Genomic DNA, 8,592 nt, shown 5'->3' with positions numbered 1-8,592 from the left:
ACTTCCACTGATATGTTGATGCTTGTTATTATCCTAGCTTGTTCCTATCAGCTTTTTCAACTACTTTCAGTTAGGGAAAAATCCTGGGACAAGTTATCCTGCTCTTCATTTATATATGTGTGTGTGTGTATATTTATATGTATGTGTATATGTATGTGTGTTTGTATGCACACACATATATAAATATTATGATATATAATTTATATAATTTTAATATCCATTTAATGTCCTACATGTTTTGCACAAGTGTATATAATGAGTACTTTTTGTAATTAAATATAACTTTGGGATGCCTTCTCATCTTTAGACTTCAGAAGAACAGTCATTAGACAATTCCAGGAGGAGACAGGATGACTGGGATGATTGGAATCTCATCAGTTCCCACATCATTTTGATTTCTTCTGCTAATTTCTATATTATATCTGTGTGTATCTTTGAGGTTATTTGGTCTGACAAAAGTTTATTTGTTGAGTTCTCAAGAATGGTTCCAGATCTGTATTTGGTACAGGGATGTATTTGTCTTGCATTTTTGCATGAAGTATATTGAGTTTCTGAAGCATAATGCTGACCATCCGGTTGTATCTCAATAGATACTTAGTTGGTGTTCAATTTTCTCAGTCCACAGTGACCCGATGTTGCACAGTATCTGTTTACTTGACTAATTTGCATTGATCAATAAGTATGGGCTCTTAACAAAAAACAAACAAAAATAAATAAGTATGGGTTATTTTTTTTTTGCAGGGCAATGGGGGTTAAGTGACTTGCCCAGGGTCACACAGCTAGTAAGTGTCAAGTGTCTGAGGCCGAATTTGAACTCAGGAACTCCTGAATCCAGGGCCGGTGCTTTATCCACTGGGCCACCTAGCTGCCCTAAGTATGGTTTCTTTAAGAATAAGACCCTGGGGGGCAGCTAGGTGGCGCAGTGGATAGAGCACCCGCCCTGGAGTCAGGAGGACCTGAGTTCAAATTCGGCCTCAGACACTTGACACTTACTAGCTGTGTGACCCTGGGCAAGTCACTTAACCCTCATTGCCCAGAAAAAAAATAAAAATAAAAATAAGCCTTTGGAAAATATTGGATGTTGGAAAGCTAGGATGCTAATCTACTGTTTTTTTGTGGGGCAATGAGGGTTGAAGTGACTTGCCCAGGGTCACATAGCTAGTAAGTGTCAAGTGTCTGAGGCCAGATTTGAACTCAGGTCCTTCTGAATCTAGGGCTGGTGCTTTATCCACTGAGCCATCTAGCTGCCTCCACTAATCTACTGTTGGTGGAGTTGTAAAAAGACCCAGTCATTCTGGAGAGCAATTTGGAACTCTGCCCAAAGGGCTATAGAACTGTGCCTACCCTTTGATCCAGCAATACCACTGCTAGGTTTACAGCCCAAAGACATCCCCAAAAAGAGAAAAAGACCTATTTGTACAAAAATATTTCTAGCAGCTCTTTTTGTGGTGGCTAAGAATTGGAAATCAAAGGAATGCTCATCCATTGAGGAATGGCTAAACAGGCTGTGGTATGTGATGGTGATGAAATATTATAGTGCTATAAGAAATGACAAGCAGGATGATTTCAGAAAGACCTGGAAAGATTTATATAAACTGATGTCTAGTGAAGTGAGAAGAACCAAGAGAACACCTTGCACAGTGACAGCAGTGTTGTTTGATGAAGAACTGAGAATGGCTTGACTATTTTCAACAATACAATGATCCAAGACAATCCCAAAGGACCATCCATGAAACTAAACTATCCACCTCCAAAAAAAGAACTGATATAAATTGAACACAGACGCAAGCATGCTATTTTTCACTTTCTTTCATTTTTTCTTTTATTCAAGTTTTCTTGTACAAAATGACTAATATGGTAATGTTTTACATAATTGCATATGTATAACCAACATCTGAATCTTGCTGACTCAAGGAGGGAGATGGGGAGGAAAGGAAGGAGGGATAGAATTCGGGACTCAATACTATAAATAAATATATATAAATATTAAATATAAATATTAAAATACTAAAATGTTTATTATTTTTTAAAAGAATAAGCCTCTGTCCTTTCTAGGGTAATGCCCCACCATGAATTACCACCACAAAGCCTTTCTGTTTCTACAAACTAATCCCAATGTCTCAGCCATTTGTCTCATACTGTGATCTAAGTATTCTTGGTTGAGTTCATGCACACACAGGCCACCCCGAAGGATCTCCGATTTGAGCCATGCTGTTGGAGGTGAAGCATTTTCATTTACAATGGACAGACTCAGTGGGGTGCACTTGTCCTCAGCCTTCCTTGTTGACTGGTGAAATGATGTCTGCTTTTTCCAGAAGCATTTCTGCATTTCTTAACCTACTTTTTATCATGTGCTGAGGACATCTCCCAATCCTCTTCCTCCTTTGTGAGAGGAAGTGTCCACCCCCCAGCTCAGTCTTTGAGGAACCTAGAAGACAGCTGCTACCTTATCTTGCTGGGGCCCAGGTCTTCTGACTCTCCCACAAATAAAGGGGAAATTCTGGAACGTGGGGCAGCTACACCCGAAGAGAAATCTGAGGAAGGAATGGAAAAGCAACTGACTGGCCAAAGATCATTCTCATCACCAGTCCTTGGTTAAGTTTCTGTTTCCCGGAATTCCAGGAGTGGGAGTAAGTGGGATATGGTGGATTTGAGTCAGTTCAGATTCTGAGGATGGGGTCTGGAAAGAAGCCAGCCCCAGTCCGTTATTGTCAGATCATTCTGTTCATGTTTCCTTACATTGCTAATAGTAATCATGTATCTTGCTTTGCTGAACTTGATGCACACTGGTACCATCCCCCTCCACACCTGTATTCCAAAGGCCCCAGTCCTTGTTCCATTGTTACAACACACCTCTTACTCCCACCTTGTTCTCGGACCAAGCAGGAGAGCTGTTTCCTATTAGTGCAGACCCACCCTGATACTATCTCTCCCTTCTTGAATTCCTAAACCCTAGCTCCTAGCACCATCTCTCCCTTCTTCCCCCTTGCTCCCTCCTTACACGGGTGGAGTGGTTTCACCCTTTCCCCTTCCCCTTCTCCCAGCTCTCAGACATAGCTGAGCATGCATCCATACTATGATCACGAGCTGAACACGCATACTGGGTGAGACAGGATTGGATGTTAGAAAAAGTACCATAAAAACCCAACTCAAGCTCATCAGCAGGCTCCTCATTCCTTGCATGGGGTTGCCCATTCTCATGAGAATGAAATAAATCTGCCTCCCCTTGACTTCATGATCTCCTCGAATTATTTGGGTAAACTGAGGCAATTGTCCCATACAGGAAGGAAAGGCCTGGGCAGGGTCCTGACCTCAGGCTTTCATTTCCATACTGGCAAGATTGGATCCTGCAATAAACATTTAGCAAGCCCTTGGCCAGGACAAGATTTGTACCAGGAGAGGAAGAAAGGCGGAAACAAGGTCCGATGCAGGTGTAGACAGGACAAACAGTCGCTCATCTCACAGGGGAGACCTTAATGGGGCTTCTTTCAGAGGGTAGGGTAATAATAATGAAAATAGCTAACATTTATACAGCACTTACTAGGGACCAGCACGGTCCCAAGCGCGGTACACGTATGCTCTCACCCCACTATACAGATGGGGAAACTAAGGCAGGCAGAGGTTAGTGACTTGCCCAGGGTCACAAAACTAGGACGTGTCTGAGATTGGTCTTCCTGACTTCAGAGTCCCGGAAAGTGAAGCTTCTTAACCTGTGGGTGGCAACCCCAAGTCACTGAATGTAGGGGAGGCGAAAACTTTGGCAGCAGATGTTTGCTTTGTATTCCTATTTTATATACCTACATGCCCCGGGGTCGCATAAAAATTTCTGAGGCGAAAAGGGCTCACGGGTGGACAAAGTTTAGGAAGCCCTGCTGTAAAGAAGCCCGGGGAAGGGGGAGGAGGAGGTGGGAGCCTGCCTGGCCCGGAGCATGGCCTAGGGCAAAGGTGTGGCAGTCAGAGATGGGACGTGGGCCAGCTCCCGGGAGAAGCCCAAGGGCTCCGTACTCTCCCAGCAGGCCCAGCTTTTATAAAACAGGGCTCCTGGATGAGGTCCAAGGACCCCCTCATTTCTGGCCTCCTCTAGAGGGGCAGGGGTCGGAGGCAAGCTCTGTGGCTGGGGGGCCTTGAGCCTCACTTTCTCCATCTATACAGTGTGTCCCGGTCCTTCTCTGAGTCTCAGTTTTCCGATCTGTAATAGGAGGGCTTTGGACTAGTTAAGTGATTCTCACTTGGTCTCGAGCTGTGGTCAGGCTAACATGTGCGTGGCCCTTTAAGAGTCAGCTCCAGGACCTTGCGCTGCCCCCCCCCCCCAGCTTCCAGGGCCTCATCGCAGCTGCGCCGCGGAGTATTTCCCCTCCCCTTCCCTCCCCTCCCCTCTCCTCCCCTTCCCTTCCCCCCCCACTACCCCTCCCAGAGTTGTAGTTTTCTGGCCCAGAACAGAAAGAAACTTCTTCTGTACATGTGGGTGGGGCGACGCTCCGGTATCTCAGCCTCACAGCTGGGTGCCTGGAATGGTGGGGGTGGAAAAGTACTAAAAGACCTGCGCAGTAGATGCTGGGCGGGGAGGGGGAGAGTGGTAAGGAGTCTGGCGCCTGCGCAGCTTCATGCTCTTCGGCTAGCCCAGCAGGGGGCGCCCGTGGAACCTCTAGGCAACGTTTTGCGTCTTCTTTAGGATTATCTTCTTTGACCACATTTATTCGTTGGGCGGGTGCAAGGCCCCGACATCAAGTCAACTGCAGACCCCGCCCCCCACCCCCTGTCCCCACCCTATTCGCGTGCCCCTGGGAGTCCGCCGCACTAGTGGGGAGGGCGGGACCCTAGGGATTAGTCTCGGGGCCTGAAGGCCAGTCAGGGCCGGGAGCTTGGAGGGCCGAGCCTCCCCTCGAGCCGGAGCCGCCGCCGCGTCACTCCGCACCAGAAACCTGAGATACCCCGAGGGCAGCGTCCAGATTCCGAATAGGAGAAAGAGATGACGCCGGGGCGGGGCGGGGCGGGGCGGGGCCGGGGAACGCCCCGCCCCTCTGGGAGGCATCTCCAGGATCCTGGCTTCCGATCTCCTGGGACACCCCTCCCCCACTAAGTGAGCCTGGATTGCCTTGAGCTCTGCTCCACCCCCCCCTTTTTAGGACGATCTTTAATCCTAAAGTCACGTGTCTATTTTGTGTGCCTTGTGGAAGGGGCTTCGAGCCTAATTTCTGCCTGCTTTCCCGTTTTCCCGGCAGTTTTTCATGAAATAGGGAATTTTTCCCTAAGTAACTTAATGTTTTCCACTTTACCGACTACTGCGCTATTAAATTCTATTGTTTCTGAATTTCCCTTTTGAGTCTGTTCTATTAAACCGTCTCTCTGCTATTTAACCAGTAGCAGATCGTTTTTATGACTGCCGCTTTACATTAGTTTGAGGTCTGGAAATGCTGCTCTCCCCTTACTGCTTATTTCTTTTCAGCATTTCCCTTGAGATTCTGAATCTTTTGTTTTTCCAAATGAATTTCCTTCTTATTTTATCAAGCTTTGTAAAGTATCCCCTTGGTTAATTTGATTGCTATAGCATTAAAAGTGTAAATTGATTTTGGTAGCATTGTCATTTTTATTATATACATATATTATATTATTATGCAGCCTAGCCATGAACACTGACTATCCCTCCTGCCATTTCGGCTGTCTTTCATTCTTTAAGTGATTTGTAATTGAATCTAAAACGTTTTTTGTGTACTTTGGGAGACTGAGCCCCAGATATTTTATGCATTTTGTAGTTATTTGGAATGGGATTTCCCTGTTATTGCGTCTTTTGAGATTTTTTATTACGGAGAAATGCTGTTGATTTTTGAGCCTGATGGTTTATTTTGTAGCCTGCATCTTTACTGAAGCTATTGTTTCAATTAGTATCTTTGCCAATTCCCCAGGGTTTCACAAGTAAACTATCATATCATACGCAGACGGGTAGTTTTTATCTCCTCTTTACCTATCTTTATTACTTTCATTCCTTTCTCTAGTCTTATTGCTATTGCTAACATTCCCAGTAGTATATGAAATTTGGGAAGAGTGGGCATCCTTGCTTCACTTCTGTATTTATTGGAAAAGGTTATAGTGTATCCTCATCGTATATGATACTTTTGGTTTAGATAGATACGTTTTATACTAAAAAGGGGCCCTCTATGCCTATGTTTTGTCGAGTTTGGGCTTTTTTGTTTTGTTGTTTTGTTTTAGCATAAAGGAGGATTGTACTTTGTCAGAGGCTTTTTCTGCATCTATTCAGATGATCACGGGTTTGGGATATTTTAGGTTTTATTATGATTAATTATGTTGATTGTTTTCTTAATGTTGAATCATCTTTGCATCCCTGGCATAAGTCCTACTTGATCATAATGAATGATTTCTTATATCAATCACTGTAATTTGTTTGATACTATTTGGTTTAAACTCATTAATGATAACGGCCTCTAGTTTTCTTTCCATGTTTTATCTTTCTCTGGTTTAGGTAATTAGTCTTTGGAGTTCAGTTGAAGGGTCAATTAATCCAGGGTTTCATAAAATACTTTTGGATAATAAGGCACCTCCATCAAATCCAGGAGGTCCACATATTCATATTAACATCTCATATTTGTCTCATAAAAGGATTCTGGTAGGACTCTTTCTTTTTTTTTTCTTTTTCTTGCTGGGCAATGGGGGTTAAGTGACTTGCCCAGGTTCACACAGCTATTAAGTGTCAAGTGTCTGAGGCCAGATTTGAACCCAGGTACTCCTGAATCCAGGGCTGGTGCTTTATCCACTTCACCACCTAGCTGCCCCCAAGACTCTTTCTTTCTCAATTCTTAAAACTTAGAAACAAAAGAAAAACAGTTTTCTTTTGCCACTTCTCCCCCCATTTGCTCTTCCTCTCCCCCCTCTCCATTCCTTACTGTTCTTTACTCTCCTGGTCACACTGCTCCCTCAGGTGGCTGAGCTGTCTAGGGAAGGGAATTTATACATTTAGTAATCCAAAACATTATTTGTGTTGAGAAAATGCTTTCAAGTTCCTTCCATTTAATATCCTTTGATGTTTACTTGGTTTCCCTGTATCCTTCAACTTAAAGTGCGTGTATAAGGGGCAGCTAGGTGGCGCAGTGGATAGAGCACTGGCCCTGGAGTCAGGAGTACCTGAGTTCAAATTCGGCCTCAGACACTTAACACTTACTAGCTGTGTGACCCTGGGCAAGTCACTTAACCCCAATTGCCTCACTAAAAAAAAAAAAACAAAAAACTAAAGTGTGTGTATAATTTTGCCAGCATGGGAGGAGATAGTTTCTCCAGTTCTGATAGAGATATTGCCACTGGACCCAGATGGCTTGAGGAGAAAGTTCAGCTGGTGACCTTGCACAGCCCTCCCTCACTTGGATCCGATTCACTGCAAGTCATGACATCACCCCAACGTCATGGTCCTCTTTGAGAATGAAGGACAAACAACAACAAGTGGGTAAGTTACTTCAACTTCAAGTGTGTGTGATTTTGCCAGCCTGGGAAGAGAGTTTCTCTCTTCCCCACAACTCCCCAAGCAACCAGAGGCAATATGGGGGCCACTGGAGCGGCACTAGACAATAGCAGGGGGGAAGCCCCTGCAGAAGGAAAAAGACATTCTGGGAGTGAGCTTCCTTCATCTCTGCTACCCTGGCTTCAAGTCAAAGTGAAATCCTACCTTCTCCAGGAAGCCTGCCTTGATTTCCCTTCATGCTAGTAGTTTCCCAATGTTGGTTCTTGCTAGTTTATCCTGTACATAACCCATTTCTCCACAGCCCTTTTCATGTCATCTTCCTCATCCAGCTGTGAGCTCCTCGAGAGAAGCCTTCTGGCTTGGGCCCTTCTTGGTCTCCCCAGCATTTAGCACATGCCTGGCACAGAGTAGGCACTTACTAATACTGACTTCTGACATTCCATGGGGAGCAATGGAGCACACGGTTATTATCTGTTGCTCTCACTCCATGTTTCTCACTCCATGCTCTCATCCCAGTTTCTAGTCAAATAGCTTGTTGATGATATAGTTTTGAAGACATCATTATCCTCAGCAGTGCTTGCCACAGACATTCTGATAGGGCCGCTTGTGTTCACCTGAATCACCTGTAAATGGGTAGTAGTCATCCAGGTTGGTGAGGCTTCAGAGGCGTTCCTAGGAGAAGCCTGGAGACCCAGCCCAGAAAGGTGGCCCAGTAGCCAAGCACCACCCCTCTTCTCTGACTGCAGGACACACAGAGCCCCTCTTCTGCAGGAAGAGCCAGCCACCCATTGCTTTGCTCCAAGCCTGGAGAGTTCTCTCATCTTTCTCTTGTGTCACATGCTTTGTCTTTATCATCCTTTACTCCTCCTGAAATGTTACTCAAGCAGTAGCCTGGGAGGTCCTGCTTCTGGTTGTTTACCCTCACTATTATTAATATAGCGGCAGCATCACCACCACCATCATCCATGAAGCTCTGCCTGTGCCCAGGATGAGCTTTGGGAAGTGTGCTCCTGGGGGCAGCTAGGTGGCACAGTGGATAAGGCATCGGCCCTGGATTCAGGAGGACCTGAGTTCAAGTCCAGCTCAGACACTTGACACTTACTGGATGATGGTCTTACTGTCCT

Source organism: Dromiciops gliroides, chromosome 6 (assembly GCF_019393635.1).
Source record: "Dromiciops gliroides isolate mDroGli1 chromosome 6, mDroGli1.pri, whole genome shotgun sequence".
NCBI classification, from domain to species: Eukaryota; Metazoa; Chordata; class Mammalia; order Microbiotheria; family Microbiotheriidae; genus Dromiciops; species Dromiciops gliroides.
The sequence above is the reverse complement of the archived record's forward strand: the minus strand, read 5'-3'. Positions refer to the sequence as shown.